The sequence below is a fragment of the Tyto alba genome, unplaced genomic scaffold (assembly GCF_018691265.1).
Source record: "Tyto alba isolate M040663 unplaced genomic scaffold, T.alba_DEE_v4.0 Super-Scaffold_1000006, whole genome shotgun sequence".
Lineage (NCBI taxonomy): Eukaryota > Metazoa > Chordata > Aves > Strigiformes > Tytonidae > Tyto > Tyto alba.
The window spans coordinates 7,455,101-7,473,301 of NW_024881272.1; the positions used below are offsets into that span (position 1 = coordinate 7,455,101).

The following is an 18,201-nucleotide window of genomic DNA, read 5'->3' on the forward strand; positions in this document are numbered from 1 at the left end:
GATGTAGGACTGAGTGAAGCACTGTTCGGAAAGGTATTGTTTCTCCTCCTAGGGACAGGATTTGTAAGGGTGGGGTGAGCAGAGTCAGGGATGCTCCTATTGATAACCTTAAAGGATGGTAAGAGCATAGTTAGATGACACGGCTAAAATTCAGGTAGTTAGTCTGCAGTGGGTACAGTGCGGTGGGCATAATGGGAGCCATCAGAGAGGGATGCAGGAATTGAAAATCTTGGGGCTAAAGATGGCCCAGATAGTTTCCGGTTCAGGCCCCTGTTTTGCGGAGGGGGAGCATGCATGAGAGCGTGGTCCTGGGCATTCAGTGGAGCATTTCGGGGTTTTCTGCTTCTTTTTGTGTCTCACACATATGTTTTATAAGCTTGTTCCTTTGTGAAAGGTCTTGAACTCTGAATCATTGAGGAAGGACCGTTTTTCCTTGTCGCTGTCTGATTACTGGGGTCAAATGGGTATGTTAGTAGAAACTTAGCATTATTTCCAACAGAAGAAACAGGACTGTAATTTTTAATAGCTTTGTTTCTTCTGCAATGAGGCGTCAGGCCTACCCGTTGTCTAGTCTTAAGAGCTCTGCTCAGACAAGAAACGGCTTTTGAATGGGGGAGGAAACAGGACATGATCTCATTTGTCTGTCAGTGAGAAACAAAAGGATTACCGTTTACTACCGACTGCCAGGAGGTAAATGGCTGTCAATTTTCTTTGAATTATGTAGTCTAGAGAATTTTTCTTCAACATTATTTTTGGGGTCTTTTAGTGCAACTCTGCTACAGTCTTCTTGGGACTAAGGAATCTCAAAGTTTTGGGAGCTCTTTGAACTTGCTGAATGTTCAGTGAAAAGTCAATTTGTCCCTCAGAATATTGTGTCCAGTGCCTGAGGAGTATGATGACCACTTTGGTGGAGATGTGTGCCTCAGAGATGGCTGTTTAAACTGAAGTGAGAATTTAGTTCTCTCATAGGTCAGTGCTTGTGTGTGTGGACTAGGATTATGACCTCTGTGTGTGTCTCTGTCACGTAGAACTCTGATTTAGTGTGTATATGTTTTCCCTGCATAAAGCTTATTGCTTTGATAAGTAATAGCTTGTAAAATATGTATAAATCAATACACAGTCACTTCTGTGAGTCTTGCTAATATAAATGTTCTGTGTATTTGCAGTTTAGAAGCAGTTTATAATTTCTTTACTCTCATTTAGACTTCATAGCAGGAAACCTACCTTTTGGTAGAGCAAAACAGTTACATCAGTCCACGGTTTTAGTTTGGGTTGCTGGAGTCCTTGTTCGATGATGCAGATTTATGATAATGTATCTTCTGTGGGTTCTGTTTCCCCACATCCTGAAGTCTGCTAGGGAAAGTGAAACAGTCCACAACGAGCAAGAAGAGGATGATGCAGTTCAGAAGGGAGCACTCGTGTAGGTCTTGTTCTGTCTGAATGAATGCTGTATGCCAATTAAGAGAAAGAATATAAGTCAAAGCAAGTGTGTATGTTGTATGGGGTTGACTTCAGCCAGGTGTCCTAGGTTACTGAAAGTGCAAGCCCTTTGTTCCAGAATATTTTCCAGGCTAACTAACAGGAGTGATGTGTAAATGGAGGGTGGGTGGAAATTGTAGTCTAAATATACCATATAAGGGTGGTGTGGATAAGAGGCTTAGATGTGGAGATAAAAAGAAAAAGATAGCTCTTGCAGAAGGATTAAACCCTTGCATAGCATGCTCTTGCAGAGGAATAAACTCTTGTGTAATGTATTGGAGATGTAAGCGAATGAAAAAACATTCCTCTTCCTTCTCTTGAAGAAAGAGTGGTACATCTTCAGAGGCCATATACAGTAATGGAGAGGTTGGGGGGGGGAACCCCAAACTCCGCCCTGAAAATGCACCACCTTTCCACTAGTTGGGTATGGATGTTGGGCTTGTAATGACGGGACTGCCAGTGGTGTTTTACTGGTAGAACCAGTTGTTCATCTTCTGCAGGAAATTTTTTCTTCGCTGGGCTTCATGCCCTCATTTTTTTTGGGGGGGTCTGGGTTTCACAAAACCGTGTAGAAACTTCTCATGGTTTAAAAGCAGGTGTAAAAATAAAAGCTGAGGTTCGTGTGAGGAGATGGGAGGAAATAATAATGTGTGTGTGTTGATGAAATGAAAACAGAGTGCACAGAAGTCTTTAAAAAATGCATAAAGAGCAGAGGAAGATGAAGTCCTAATAAAAATCAGATGAAGACAGCTTTTATGTCTATGAAGAACAGGCTAACAGAAATAGACTGTTTTTATTACAAATACCTCAACCATTACATAACATTCTAACTAAATGCTAACGAACTAGTCTGTTACAGATTGCAAACACATATTAAAGGGAGAAGGTCTGTGTAGTTCACGTTGTTCATATTTTTATGTATCTGACACTGTCTTGATTAACAGTAAGGTTATAGTGCAGAATCAACATTATGTATCTTCAAAGTATGATGGTGATAATTTGAACTGATATGTATATGAAAACAATGTGGGGGCTACACTTTCAGGGGCTTACAGTGTCAGAGACAGGAATTACTGCGCTTTATATTCAAACACATCAAATGCACAAGTAGTGCCTGAAGAACTGTGACATCACTCAGTGCCAGGTGAGTGAGAGAAGAGGGGATCTATTAAGTATCTCTTTAAACCAATGTACATCTGATTCTTAAGTGAAATGGCAGCTTTACTTATTTCTTAGTTAGTTGCAATATAAGATGTAGTTTATCATGCTTAGAGGTACCAGATGTTTTTTTGTAGTAAAATTAGCAGTGGCTAGGTTGCCTATTTTTTGCCACACTGCTTGCTTAAGCTAGCAAATCAAACTTTCTCTGCTTAGAAAAGCAAACCTTTTCAGGCCGTCCTCATTAAATCATGTGAACAGCTATAGTTTGTTTTAAAATTAATACTTTGAAAGCATGTCACCTTAATATTCCTAGATTTGATTTTAGTGTTTGTAAATTTTAATTTATACTTTAAAATTGTGACTGTAGACTTAAACTGTACTTGCAGGAGTAATGATGTAAGTTATTACCAGCAAAAGCAACATTATTTAATTGTTTTGAATCTTCAACTAAGGTGGAAGTGCAGGAACATCTTCATTTTATTTGAGAAGTCAATGATTTTCTCCCAATTTAAGACTTGATATGCTTTCGGACTTAATATGTTTCATCTATTTCAAAGTAACCATATATTGCACTGAAGGACCTCACTGTCTTTAGATCAATGCATTGATGCTTTCATTTTGTAAAAAAATAAATTATTGTATTTACAGGGCTTGTTTTATAATAGCGTTTAGGACGGTCTTTGCTTCCTGTACAAGCATATCTAGCTGTATATATAGGTGCACAGCAGAAGTGTTCTAGTGAGTAGGAGCAATAACATTCTCTCTTGCCACTGTGTGTAAGTAGTCTGTAGGAAAGATGTGTTCTGGTAAGAAAAACTTGCCTTTGGCTCATGAAATAGCTACTTGGTTCATTTGCTGGAGTCACCTTGGTTAGGAGATGTTTCTCATGCCACAAATCAATGGATAAAGAAAAGTTTCTTGATAAGTATTTTGATAGTATGTTGAGCCTTAATTATTTACCTCCTGCATCTTGACAACAGAGTATCAAGGGACAAGTGGGATTTTTTTTTTTTTCCTAAGCAGAATAAACAGATAACCAAGAACAACTAAAGATGTTAAACTTACATCTGCCAAATGGCTACAGATGAAGTTAACTTCCATGGAAAATGGTTTCTGTAATGCTGAAAGGTAGATACATGAAGTTGGGTATGCTGATAAGACTTTTCTAATTTAGCTCCTCATCTTTTTTCTTTCTTTTTTCGTAACAAAACATGATTGAATCCAGTCTAAAGCAGAGGGCTAAAGTTGACCCTTAATGTAGTTAACCAGTGTTGTCCAGAGCTGTTGTCAGTGTGATGTTTGCAGCTGCATCTCTTACATGCTTATCATTCTTTCAGTGAGGAAGATGGTCTCTGTTCCAAGAAACTAGTGAGTCACAGGGAAAAACATGTAACCAGAGATACAGAGAATAACAGGCAGCAGGTAGAAGAGACTGAGCAGCTATGAGCTCTGTACAAGCTGGACCAGACCAGGAACAAATTCTGCCACCTGTGTACGCACAGGTTTTTTATTGATGCTGTCAATGGTGTATTATAAGCTGGTAGATTTGGCAACCCCAGCTCTCACTGTCATGGTGGGAGTATCTTAAAAGCCTTAAAAACAATTCTGCTGTAACATCTCTTAATACAGAGGAGAAATTATGATTATTTTCAATATACATGAATCAGGTTAGGAATATGGTAGGAGTTACAGGCAACACAGAGTTTGGGTATTGAGCAAGGTGGGGAGTTCGAAGGTGGTGACAAATAGCTTAAGTCGTTACATAAGCAGTTGAAGTAACTGTTTTGAACTTTTCATTGTGCTAAGATTATACAGAACTCTGTATAAAATTATTTATTCTATAGATTCCTACTGTTGATGAGTATACTTCCATCTTCAGGTTGAACCCTTCAATATCAAAAGTATCTTGAGAAGGTGAACAGAAAGTTGGAAAAAATAGCTAGAGAAAAGGGAATTCATTTTGGCGCATCTGTTCTAAAGAGGAATGAAAATCCTGAAGGATGTAGACCTAGAGTGGTTCTTGTGCACTTCCAAAGTATTCTGAAAGAGCTCATGAACAGAAGTGCTTGCCTGAACATTATTTCAAAGCAACATCTAACGGATTTCTGAAGTCAGAAACCTTAGATGTAACTGTTCATGTTACCTAAGGACTAATCTATGAACAGGGGCTTTGGAGAAACCAGTTTTATATAAAACTTATTTGCAGCTGAGGTCAGGGATATTTTAAAGGTGCAGAAAAAGTATGGTGTGGAGAGAAATCCACTGGTCAAAATGAGTTGTGGTTCCTTGGGAAGAACGCTGAAACTAAGTGTCACTTTCTCTGTCAAGACATGTTAATTATTACAGTGGAGCTTGGAAACTGTGATAAAGGAGCAGGAAATGGAAGTCTTGAAAAAGATTCTTTTGAGTTACTCACAGCAAGGTATGGCTTTACATTTGTCTCTTAATCTGTCCTGCCTCCTTCTACTATCCAGTTCAACATGGAGTCCGTGGGGAGTCTTGGAAATACGCCACCAGTTTAAATGGCACTGTTGCAAAGTTTGTAATTAAGTGCAAGGGCTTCTCCAGTAAGAGTATTAAAACAAAAGGGGAAAAGAAAACAAATGAGTGATGGGTACTTCTAAATGGCTCTTACTTCTGCTGTTCATCTGTTGGGAATCTGGACTTTTTTTCATGTACCTATTGATTATCTTTCATCAGCTTCCTAAAAGGAGATGTTTGGCACCAAACGCTGACCAGCTTAAGGAGTCAACCCTTGTTCAGCTCAGCTGTTGTTTCTGGTAACTTAGCCCAGACCACTGCCTGCAGAGGAACAGGTCCTGAGCGCTGTTAAGCCTGCAGCTGGAGTCAGAGCCACCGAAGTGCAGCCGGAAGGGAACGGCAGCTCACTGCTCTTCTGTGCATTTAGAAATAAGAGAAAATCCAGTAAGATGTGGAGACTTCTTGCTCATACCTTTTCTGCTGTAGGGTGCAAGCAATTCTTCCTTTATTCTTGCAAACGGATCCTCAAACCCACCATTATCACCAGCCCTGATTATTCTTTTTGTGCAATTAAACCTGAAGGTATCAAGTGCAGAGAAGTGCTGACTGTTTGAGTATTTCCAGCACTCATTTGAATGGACGTGGGAACACCTGCATGCCATCAGTTGCATTGCTTCTTTTGCAGCCCCACTGTGGAATTCCCTTTTGCTCCCCTGTTCTCAGCCTGACAGAACAACCGCTACTCAGGATGCCACTAAGGAGACTCCCCATGTTGCTTTCTGTGCGTGGGGACAATGGGAATGCTAGTATTTTTGCCTTTCCAGGCTTCTGCCAGATGGTGTGATGCAGTTGAGCAAGAAACAAAGTGGTGCTTGTGACAGCATGCTAAGTGCTTTTGTAATTTTTTTAAGGGACTGTTTATGATCTTAAACATTAACAGATGCCTTTACAGAGAATGGTTGTGGTCAGGATAAACTGACCTAAATTAGTTTGTAAGAAGCCTAGTGAATAGTTGTAACTTTTTCAGTTAAAAAAAGAATTCTGATAGGTAAGGCAGGTCACATTAGGTTTCTATATTTAGAGAAAAGCGCTGCCTACCAACCTACTATTTGAATACTGTACTTTGATAGCAAGTATATGGCTTGTTTCTGCAAGAATTTGCCTTAATTTATTCCCTTATCTTTTTCTCAAATAGCGATTCAGTTTTGAGAGCTTTGAAGTTTTCTCATTCTTATAAATAATGGAAATTTATTTAATAAATGCTTTTGCAAATATTGAAAATAAAAATGTCATTTGGCATCTGCAAGTTGAAAAGCTAATTGGGTGAAAGCACTTACATTGTTCTGTTCCCAGAAGTAATGTGAACGCATCTCATTATGATGCTCTTTTTAATTGTATAGAAACTGTTCAGTTTTGTTTTTTTTTTTTCCTTCCTTCTGATCCTGGCTTCCTTCCAACACTTCAAAACTACTGCCACAATTAAAAATTTACAATTTTAAAAAGTTTCTTAACCAGCTGCTTGAAACTGGAAAATCAAAAATCTATCTTGTAAAAAATTTGCTCTAGTGCTTACTGACAAAGAAATAGACTTGTAAAGAAATTGTCAAGCTAAGAAGGAATAAAATGGCCTGCCTTAAAAGTGAGCTGCAAAGAAGTTTTGGTTCTTACATTTTCCGAAAAGAATACATTTTTAGCTGAAATGTATTCGATAATCTTGCAGAACATCTAAATCATTCTAATTTATGTTTTAGGATTATCAGAACATGGCAAGAATAGCTATGTTGTGTTAGTGCATTAGCTTTATGGTGTGCTAGCTCTGACTTACGTGTGGCACGCACTGTCAATCTCTTTACTGGAGTATCTTGAAAAATCCTTTCTGGCAAAGAAGCTGTTTAAATGTACTTTGAGAACTTGAAAATGGGCTGGTACTTGAAGGAATGTTTCTAATACAGTACAGTTATTAGTAGTTATTAATCTTTGTCATTTTTACTTGAGCTGTGGTGGTGGTATTAAATTTCTTTTCACTAGTCTGGTTTATGTAGAACAAATGAGTAAATGAGCTAGCTGCATGTAATACCAGTGAAGGCTGTAGTATATTTTATGTTGTTACTGTGCGTAACTGGTGAAATTTTAGTCTAGTAACTGTCTGTCAGATAATACAGACTGTAATCTTCTCAGGCTCTGGAAGTTTTTAAATCATGTATCAGTGAGAAACAAGATTTGTTTTGCATTGCTGATTTCTTGTGCCTCAACCTAAACTGGGAATTACTCTGAAAAGAACTGTAAGCTCATTCCACTAGCCTGTTGGTTATTACTATTTGAGTTTGCTAGCAGACATACAGTGAACTATTTCTTTAAGCATGAGTCCATGTTTACTTCAGTCATCAGTGGGAAGCTATCTGGGACAAATGCAACCTTCCAAAACTGTGACTAAGAACAGAAGCAAGATATGCTGGATCAGTGTTGAGGGTGGTGCGTTTATACCAAGAACGTTCTGGTCCTTTCCAGTAGAGGTGAATGGTGAACCCAATGTGCATTTGGTCTGGTGGCACATACAGGGTTTCTGATTCTCATAATTTTATGGTGCCTGTGACACATGCAACTACGGCATACAACTTCAACCTTTAAGTCTATTCTCAATTATTTGGTTGTATGCAAATTCCATCGGTATGTTAGCCTAAAGAACTATCCTTCATGTTTCAAAGAATTTTGAAAAAAATGGCCAAACAAAATTTTCTAAACTCAGAAGCCAAATTAAAATCTCTTCTGTGTAGATCTTTCCATCGAGTCTTTTGGCTTCCACAGATTAGAGACTTAAGGCTGAGTCTGGACATTGCACATTTCACTTCTTGAAGGTACTTGAATGCTAGAGGAAGTGCGGGAGAGGATTTTTGTAGGAGTCTGGTGTGCCTAAACATCCTGCTGCTACACATAGCTGATGTTGGATTTTTAGTTCAGAATTGTGATGTAAATATTCTAAGCAGAATGGTTTTAAGGGAGCTTGTATATTGAATTTAATATAAGCTGTATAGTTACTCTTAACTGTACTTTAGGTGTTCAGGGGGAGGGTATGCGTGGCTGTGTGTATGGTGGAACATGGAGGTGCAGTGATAAAATTGATGATGTTCCACAATAGGAAATTGCAGGCAACAGTGGAGGCTTTTTTTTTAAAATACTCTGGTGATACTTTTGCCCTTTTTCCTTATCTAACTTCTGGTAATTCAAAGAATTACATTCTACTACTGTTTTGTTCTGAAAATGTGAGAACAGTGGTTAATGTGACAAGCGGGAGGGGTGAGCTTTGGAGCTTTATCATATGTTTTTAGGTTGAAGATTAAAAAACACATTGAAGGGGGTTTCTTAATTTGACCTTGTTTGATACTGGCCTTTGGTATTTGGTACTGTTAACAGTGGATTTCTATTTTATTTTGTAAACTTATCTTTAAAATACAAAGCTATTGTCCTTCCTTTACAGAGGATGCAAATTTACTAGAAGACAGACCAGAAAGAATGAAAACCTTAATGTGAAGATGTAGGAGCAGTAGTCTGAGGAAGTGTTTCTTCCTTGTGGGGATGAAGGGCAGGGGTTGCTTGGTAGCTGGTCCTGGACTCTAAGTCACCTGTTCAGCTGCTGCTTGGTACTGGGTGTCTGCATCTCCAGTCCTCCTTCGCTGCCTGTTGCTTCCTTGGTTCTCCTTTTCTGTGGTGATGTGCTGCCTCCTTACGATTTTTGTTTGTTGTCTGGGAAGTCCCGATGAGTCTCTTTGTATTTCAGTAGTTACAAAGTAAAAGTTAAATATGTTGCTGGCTTTTGGTGAGCTCTTGCTGGTAACTGTGAAGCTACCCATAAAAGGTTACTAGCCACTCTGCTAATTTGGGTCACAGGGTGGGAACTTGAGCTCAAATCATACCCTCTAGGAATGTAATTACCACTGACTGTAGCAGGGCACAGTTATCTAAGTAGATTGGAAGTATTGTGGCTTTAGTCTAAAATTTATACTGAAATTTACTTTCAGTTCAATAGCCTATTCCAGTGAAAGAGGCAATGCCAGTGCTTTGTCCTTCCAGCTTTTTTCTTTGGAAAAGAGATTTATTTCTTCATTCATTCATTTGAACAACTTCTTTACTATCTCTGTTCTGCTTCATGTGATAAGGATTTAAAGACCTGCATTGGATGTTATCACAGTCAAAAGAATTTTATGCAGGGCTTTGGAGAGAACCTTAGCTTCCAGAGAATTTGCTTTAACTCAGTATGTGGCCATCTGTTTACAAAGGTGACAGTGTTTAAAAAAAAAAAAAAAAAGTTATGTAGTCATTGTTTGGTTGTCTATTAGTACATATCAACCTTTAAATCCTGTTATCTCTGTACCTCTCAAACATGGGGTTTTGTTCTTCGATAATTTGTAATGTGCCTTTTGTAGCCGGTCTTACACTATTTATTTTAAATGTTTCATTTATAGCACTTTGTACATTTTAGATTTGAATCTCCTCTAGTGATAAAACTGGATTTATGTCTCAAATGTGGAAGAATCAACAGCCAGAAGAGTACTTAAAAGTGTAGTTATAAAGCTAAAGTAGACAGAGGTACTACATCTTCTCTATCTACAGCACTTGAAAACTGAATACAATTTGTAGGGAGGTGCTTACTAATTCCAGCATTTTATTCATGAGAATAGCTGTGTTTGTTTGAGTGCCTCTTTACGGTATCTCCTTCTGTGTTGGTTTTGGCTGGGCTAGAGTTGATTTGCTTCACAGTAGCTATTATGAGACTGGTTTGGATTTGTGACCAAAACAAGTGTTGATAACACAGAGATGTTTCAGTTACTGCTGAGCAGGGCTCACACAGAGTTGAGGCCTTTTCTGCTCACCCCACCAGTGGTTAGGCCAGGGGTGCACAAGAAGTCAGGAGGGGACACAGCTGGGACAGCTGACCCCAGGGATATCCCACACCGTACGGCATTGAGCTCAGCATATAGAGCTGGGGGCAGAAGGAGGAAGGTGGGGATGTTCAGAATGATGGCATTTGTCTTCCCAAGTCACTGTTACACGTGATGGAGCCCGGCTGTCCTGGAGATGGCCGAGCCTCTGCCTGCCCATGGGAGCTGGGGAACGGATTCCTTGTCTTGCTTTGCGTGCGTGTGTGGCACTTGCTTTACTTATTAAACTGTCTTTATCTCAACTCACGAGTTTTCCCACTTCTTCTGATTCTTTCCCCCATCCCACTGAGGGGGAGGGAGTGAGTGGCTCTGTGGTGCTTAATTGCCAGCTGGGGTTAAACCGTGACACCTTCCTTCCTTGTGAAAGGCAAAAGTAAGTATAAGAGCTGTGTTGATGAACAGCTTCTCTTAGCCAGTAGAAAGTGGGAGACCAAAACTGGACTGCTGGTATAAAACATGACAGAAAGTGTTGTACGTAAACACTGAAAGCATGAACCCCTAGGTAACAGTATTGTCTTAGATAATACTGAGATAGTAGTTGTCAAAATATTGAACAGCTTTATTTGATACTCTGAATATAAACACACGAAAAAAATTATCCTCAAACTAAATGAAATGAAAACTGTCCTTTCTTTTCCCAGAGTTCTTAACTAGCTGTACTGGCATCATTCTGCCTGTGAGGGGAGGGGACCATAACTTCTCTGTTACCTGAGATCACTTCAGAAGGAGAAGATTTCATAAACAGTACAGGTATCAGAAATTTCCTTAGCTAAAAGAAAGAAGCTGTGTGACACACGAAAATATTGAGTGCGTTTTTGACAGTTTTATTGCCAGTGTGAGTTTATCCTGTTGTGGCTTTTTGATCCCTTGTTATATGGGCACATTTAAAAAGATATGCTGATCACAATTGATCCTATGGATCAAGCTTCTTTTAGCAGGGCTGTTTCACGGGAGTATGATTTCTGTGCATGTTAAATTAAATATTCATGCATGTATAGTTAAATATATATTCAAATCTGTGGATAGAGTCAAATTTGAGGTTTGCATGATTGCTTTCTGTTTATCTGTGGTTTTTTACTCCAGCCAGCTGCTCTTAACTCATTTTTCCTTTTGTTCTCAAGAATGCACTGGGAAAAAAAATGAATAGAACTGACAGATTATTTTAGTCCATCCTAGTATTTTTCTGCTGCAGGATGTGTCCTAAAAGTTTATTTTAAAAGTATTAGTCACTGCTATTAGTGCCATGTTGGACTTGAGAGACACCTAATCAAAGTTCCCTGAGATGTGGTTTGTTGCTGGTTGTCCTGTTGGAAGGCCATATTCTAGATGACTAGTATTGCTCACAGAAGACAATTCAACAAGCTGCCTTCCAGTCTTTCTAAGGCAGCAGATTTACTTGTTCTATAGATTTCTAGTTTAAACTAACATATGCTTTGTGGTAAAATTTGTTTCTGTGTAGACTTTTTGTGGGTGGCTAATTTTGGTTGTTTTTCATTGCTTAGCTTAGTAGCTCTATTTAGACTGTTGTTAGGTGTCTCTTAGAACTGATGCAGACATATTTGTGGATGCTCATTTCTGTCATCCACAGACTGCATTTTTATAAGATGAATCTGTGGTATAATGTCCTAAAATGGCTTTCTTCTGTCATGATCTGTTTTCCACCTGACACAACTAGTTTTAGTAGTGTTTTAGAAAGACTTTCTTAGACTTTAAAGATGAGTAATTTGACAAATAACAGAACTGGCAAAGCCTGCTTTGCTACAGCTTTGCCTCATGACAGAGTGCTTTGGTACTAAGGAATAAAGCTCATTTTGATTTTACAGTTGATGGCCACTAACAATATTCCTCTAGATTTTTTTTAGTGCCTCAGGGATCGGCCTGTAGTCCTCTGAGGTGATGGGTGCAGAAGAGATGGTAATTAAAAGAGATTTTTTTTTTCCTACTTGGCCAACTACCTTTACAGAATTTATAGAATCAGTTCAGTCTTTGCATAGTGTACCCTCTTTCAAGCTCTGCTGAAAACCAGTGAGACAAAAATCTAGAGATGGGGAAGAAAAACAGGGATGGAAGTGTGTATTAGCCTGGCTTTTAAGGAAGCAGAACTTAGTATAGACCCTCAAGAATGATTTGTAGTGAGATCTACCCAGAGCTCTTTGAAGATCTGCAGAGCTTCTGTTGTTGTAGGTCATAGAGCTGTCTGAAATACATGAAATAGAAGCTCAAAAGTCCCCGAAATCTTTACTGCAGCTTTCAGCCTGCTTAGCAACAACCTACTTGACAAGGAACATAAATTGTTCTTGGGGTGGGTGGGTGGAGGAGGAATCCTGACCTTAGAGTCTTTTTTTTATTAAATACTTTGATTTGACAGAGCCTTTGGCTACTTAAGTGTTACTGGAGGTTTTTGAGGCATGTTTTCACATCATATTAAGCTGAGTAGTGCTGAAGCTGTTAAGAATTCTTCATAGTGGGATAAATGGCCAAGCCATGGATTTTTTAAATTTTTTTTTTTAAAGAAAATTTGGGCCCAAAAATCTCAGCCCCAGAATGATGCTTTGCGCACTAGAAGGTTGTAAATATAAGGTCATCAATAAGAGATTGTGTGTTAGTGTGTATTATTTATAAACATATCCATGTTAGAGAAGTGAAGTCAGTATGTTTAATTGTAATTCCATTTGTTATTTGTGTGCAACCTTCTCTGTACAAAACCATGTATTCAATAATTAAACAATATTTTTTGAGTGTTCATTTAAAATAACAGGATTCCTTGGTAATGGGTTACAAATAAAGCATAAAGAAGGCTTATTGGATTCCAAGTACATTGAATCCAATATCCTATATCTCTCTCTTAAATTGGCTTTACTTTTCTGTAAATGGTCTAAGTTAGTGTCTTTTCTAAAGATCTCACAGTTGGGTTGGTTTTTTTTTTCCAGAATTTAATATCCAGCTGCAGGTTATGCTTAGGTTTTACAGTTAAGAGGCAGCTTCTTCAGTGAAGTTCTAGAATCTAAATATGCCAGACTTAGAGTTGAACCTTTCCTTTATAGCTGAATTTTTTAATGCCAGATTATTTTATCAGGTTTTGAGCACAAGGCTTGTTGAGGGATTGAGAATTCTCTTTTGAAATTAATAACACTGAATTTGGGAACATCTGCCTCTAACATCAGTTGAGCATGTGGTAAAAAAGCTCCATTTTTTTTCAGTTGTACTTAGTTCCAAAACTTACCAGAACCACATTCTTCAGTGCCAGAAACAGAGCTATTTTAAGAAAAATGGAGGTGTGGCTGGGTACAAATGACAAATTTGTATATGATGATGTTTGTCCCTTAACTGCTTTCTTTAGTGTACTTAAAATAGGCTATGAAAAGTCTTTCTGGATTTATTTCTTGTTTTCTGTTTTGAGAGGTGCTAATGTGTCCCAGTTATAAATAAACTTTCATGTAGTGTTTTTTATGATGTTTCCCACTTCACAGATGGGCATTTGAGGCACAGAGTATTGAAGGTTGTAGGAAGTCTTCAGCAGGTTTGAATCTTGAATGGTGTGCTTTGCTTTAAGTCATTCCAGCTCATTCTTCTCCAGATTTAGCCAAGATACAGCCCTTGGAGTGGAGGTGGCAGCGACTAGACATCCTAGCTGTGTTGACTAGGGAATGTCAGAATTATTCCAGTATTTACTTATGTTTTTAAGACTTCAGAATCCTGAGAAGCTAATGTACTGGTTACCTATCTTAACTGATTGTGAGCTTCTAGGCTAAATAAGTGTGGGGGGTGGGTTTTAAGAGGACAGGACTGCATAAGAGATAACTGTAATATTGCTGAAGAAGTCAGCATGTCAAGAGACGTGTTACACTTGTTCAAAAGACGAAGGCTTCTTTTGGCTAGAGGTTTAAAAATGCAGTGTATAAAATATGGATCTAGAGAGTTGGTCATGAAGTTGTCTCTGCTTAGATCAGCTTGGATGGGACATCCGAAAAATACAGGGAATAGTAGTAATCTTTCTCCCAAAGGTGAGGAATGGTGTATGCTGTGCCTCAAGCATATACAGAAACATTCATTGGAAGACCATAACATGGAGAACACAGTTATTTCCTATGGCAGTAGTAGAAGCTGATCTGCCAAAAACTGTGGATAAAGAAGCTAAGTTTCTACCTGAACCTTTACAGAACTCTCTTCCCCTTTCCATGCCTGTCTATACTTGTTCACAGAGACAACAAACTATTGTAGCTTACATGGAATGCTTTTCAGTTCTTGTATGTATCTTAAAACTGTTTTTTCATATATATAATAAAATACAAAATACTGAAATGGACGCGGTGGGAGAAAAGGAAGGAAACCAGACAAGAATTGCTGAGTTATTAGATGTTTTAAACTTCCTACCACTCCAGTACTCAAAAGTGACCTCAAAATATGTAATACTTTCTTCCTTATTAAATCAAATAAGTACTTTTTTCCAAAGTGGAGGTGAGATCTTTCATAGTCTGCAGTTGGTCCTTATGGAGCAGTATGCAAAACTTAGACATAGGAACTAGTATCATTACATTCTAAACAAGACATCTTGGGGAATTCTGAAATGATCAGGAGAGCTAGGAACTTAGTGGAAAATGTCTATATACTATGTATGTAGTTTTTATTTGCTGGGGGTTTATTATTGTTTTTAAAATATGATTCTACAGTCTAGAATATACTGCATTCTGTTTGCTTCTCTGCTACCTGTAAGTATCTAAGAGGATATAAGTATTATTTAACGGATACCAGAATATCTAGAATTTGTGGCAGCTACTTACTGTGCTAATTTCTGTACACATGCTTGTGAGTTCATTGCAGGATCTAAGTAAGCCAACCAGCTGCAGTCTGGAAAGAGAGTCTGGTACAGAAATTACAGTAATATTTTTAACTTTAAAATCTTAAGGCCACAGTGAAGGTCAGTTAATAACATTACAGGGCAGCCTTTGCTCCAGAATTTTGGGAGCATTGTGCCTTCTGCAATTATGCATAATAGTAACTGTAGTCATTCAAAATGAACCGCTGACTTGCTTAAATTTCTTAATAGTGCAGTGAACCCTGCCAACTGCTGTTATTGGTGGTACTGTTGCCTGTCCTTCTGTTTGCTATCATGGTAGTTATTTAATTCTGGTAAGTAGTTCTGACATCTTTTATATGTTGCTGCTGTTAGAGGTGTACAGCTGTCTCATGTTCTTACTCATATGACAGTGAGTCTAACCTTAGCGGACAGCAGCATTTAACTTTTAAGGATTTGACTAACAGGGTTCAGAGTAACAGCTACCTTACTGATAATAACAAAAGATATAAATATTAGAGCAAATTGGGAATCACTTGGTGAGTCTAGTACTTGCCAGCCTACTGTATGCACAAATTAAACACATCCTATGTTAAAATACCTTGTGCATGGTGCTACAGAGAGAATGATTCCAGTGCTCCTGTGTAGGACTGTAGCACATACAAGTAAAGTTTGAGTGAAAAGGCAGATGTCTTGGAGCTGGATACAGCTTGAAATCTTATTTCGTATATCTCAAAACCATGAAATTATCTCTTTACAAATGCTAGATGACACTGGGTGCTTGTTTAATGTGTGACCTGGCAGGTATGTTTGTAGAGGGCCAGATGGGCTCTTCAGAGGGAGGATTTGTCATCCCTGGCTTGAGTACCTGGTCTAAAGTCTAGTTTTACAAGTGTATCTTCTTTGGCAACCAGTATCAGGTCTAAACTTAGTTAACTATGAATATTGACCAGCCTAATTTAAAAGAGCACTGTTTCTTGTTTCCGTTAAGTCCGATAACTGAGGAATGTGCAATTTTAATCAATTTAAAATACTCTGTTTCTTTTTGTTTATGGTGTAACTTCATAAAAACTTGTCAAACAGTATAAATTCTAATACTCTAAAAGCTCTAGAGCTCAGCTGTAACGAGCGGACCAATTTTTGTAAATTTGACTTCAAAAAGCATTATTGGGGAACATGATCACCACCTCCTGTTCTTTAAGCTATCAAATGTTGTAGAAAGAACAGTTGCTACAATTAGGATTTGTTCAAGTATGCATACTGTCTTACTCTGTAAAGAAGAGAGTTATGATTAACATTTTCCATGTTTGATCTCTACCAGAGGTACAAGCTTTGGAAAGTACGACAAAAACTCAACATTTTCTTAAACCATTCTCAAACTGCATTTTCCTCTGCCTGCATCTGTTAGTGCTTCACTGCTTTTGTGAATTGGGAGGGGCAATAAATGACTTGAATCATCACTGTTGTGAAGCTATTTGTTTACAAAATCTGGGGCTGGGAAGAGTCTTGGGCTGAAAATTAAAACTGTATGTGTTCTCACTTGACAGTGCTTGCAAGCATAGCTAAGTATCAAGTAATTGTAGTGTATTATTTGATACTGTTATACGCACACCTGAAAGCTTGTTCGCCACCCATGCACTCCTGGTAATTATCTGCCCAATACCTACTCCTGTGATTGATACTCCAGGATGAATGTGGCGGACTCTTTATCATAAATACAAGTCTGGGAACAGAGAGTAATAGGAGAATTGAAGGGAAAGAATCTGCCAGGTTCTTTCACAGACATTTTACTGAAGATAGAGATAAAGAGTGTCCTCATAGAAGAAGAGGGTAAAAACCAAGGCCTAATGTCTCATTTAAACTTCAGCTTGATAAACTAGTCTGCCTGGATTCAGGTCTTCAGAGTAGCTGAAAGCAGTTGTGTGGCCATGAATAATAATAATGGGCAAAGCTTGACATGTTGTATTGCAAATAAGTATTGGGGCAGCCATGAACAGTGAATGGTTGCTTGAAATCTGCTTGACTGGTAGCTCCAAAGATAAGCTTGTCTAAATTTGTATATCAGGCTGGGTTTTCTTCTTCTCTGTGGCTGTAGTGATGTTTGAGTAGTGAGCTGTGGCTTCCACTGAACCCTTGCAGCCTCAGTATGTAGTTTTTTGGATAGATAAGGGATGGCCTAACAGCCATAGCCAAGGCCTGTGTTGTGGCTTCATGGTCTGCTTGGTGGGCTGGGTTCACCCTGCTTCCATCCTCTATTTTGTGGTTTTGGATGATGTGAGGAATGGCTGTTGGTGTAACACATGCTGTTGAAATAGCCGAATGCTGACTAGTTTTAGGAAAAAAATCTGGGAGATGCTTTTTCCTTGGGAGAGGGGAGAATATAGTTCTTAGCCAGGTATGTGGCCCTGTTTGAAGCTCCCCTCTGCAACATTGTGCATGGATTGTAATAGAACAGCATCTGGCCCAAATCCTACTGAAGCTGGACCATCCCAAGGTTATTTGCCATCTACCACTCAGTCTTGTCAATCATGGCTTGCAAATCCAGGTAGAAGGCAGATGAGTGTGGGAATGTTAACATTCCTGTAAAAATGAAACTTACATGATCTTTTGACATTGGTTAATGTCTGTCATGGCCAAGGAAGTGCTTTATTCTTTGGAATACTTGCCTGTGCTGACTTTCAATACACAGGTGCCTTCCATGTGAATCCTGTTCCTTTTAAAAGTCTTCTGAGGCTCTGAGTTTGACCAGGGAGTTTGCTGATCACCAGAGGGTTTCAGCAGGATGTACAACTCTTGCTTATTGTTGTCTGCTCTTAGAATGAAACAGAAGAGTATTTGAACTTACACAACTATTCTGGAATTCATAGGGAAATATATAAAAAATTATTGTAAGGGGGATAGCAGGATTTTTGAGGGGTGTTAAGATAAGTTGACTATATAATAATGTTCTGTTTAAGTGAATACTCACTTGTGTTCCTGCCTGATAATGAGCAGCACCCCTGTCAAGTTCCCATTAAGCACTTCTAGTGAAATTTCCATGATAATTACTGGGTTCTTTTTTTCCAGGCCTGCTGTTCTGGGGGAAGGAGGGAGGAGAGGGGTGACCGGCTCTAACAGCCCTGTAATTTACTCTTGCAAGAAGAATAGTGTAGCTCTTGGTTTAAGGAATTCTTTACCTTCCTGTCTGAACTTACTGTGTTTCTAGTTTTGATAAAGAATTTCTGACTTGGTGTATTTAATTTCTCTAGCTGCTGAGTTCACAACAATTTTAATTGGGGGAAAAAACCCAAATTCCATAAATACTGTATCACAGTTAATGGTATCTCAATGCTTGACTACAGGAGTGGG

At 38.6% G+C, this 18,201-nt stretch overlaps 1 protein-coding gene across 17 annotated transcripts in view; it reads left to right on the top strand.

Annotated features, from left to right (window-relative positions):
* The window catches only part of PRRC2C (proline rich coiled-coil 2C), a 75,172-nt gene that overhangs the window by 889 nt on the left and 56,082 nt on the right, over positions 1-18,201 (top strand). For 16 of the 17 annotated variants that reach the window (XM_032998611.2, XM_032998624.2, XM_032998617.2 and 13 more), the window contains exon 2: positions 10,700-10,808. The exons of the other annotated variant lie outside the window; for it this stretch is intronic. The gene's annotated coding sequence lies outside the window, so the exon portion shown is untranslated. The remainder of the gene's footprint in view (positions 1-10,699; positions 10,809-18,201) is intronic. 17 annotated transcript variants of the gene reach the window in all.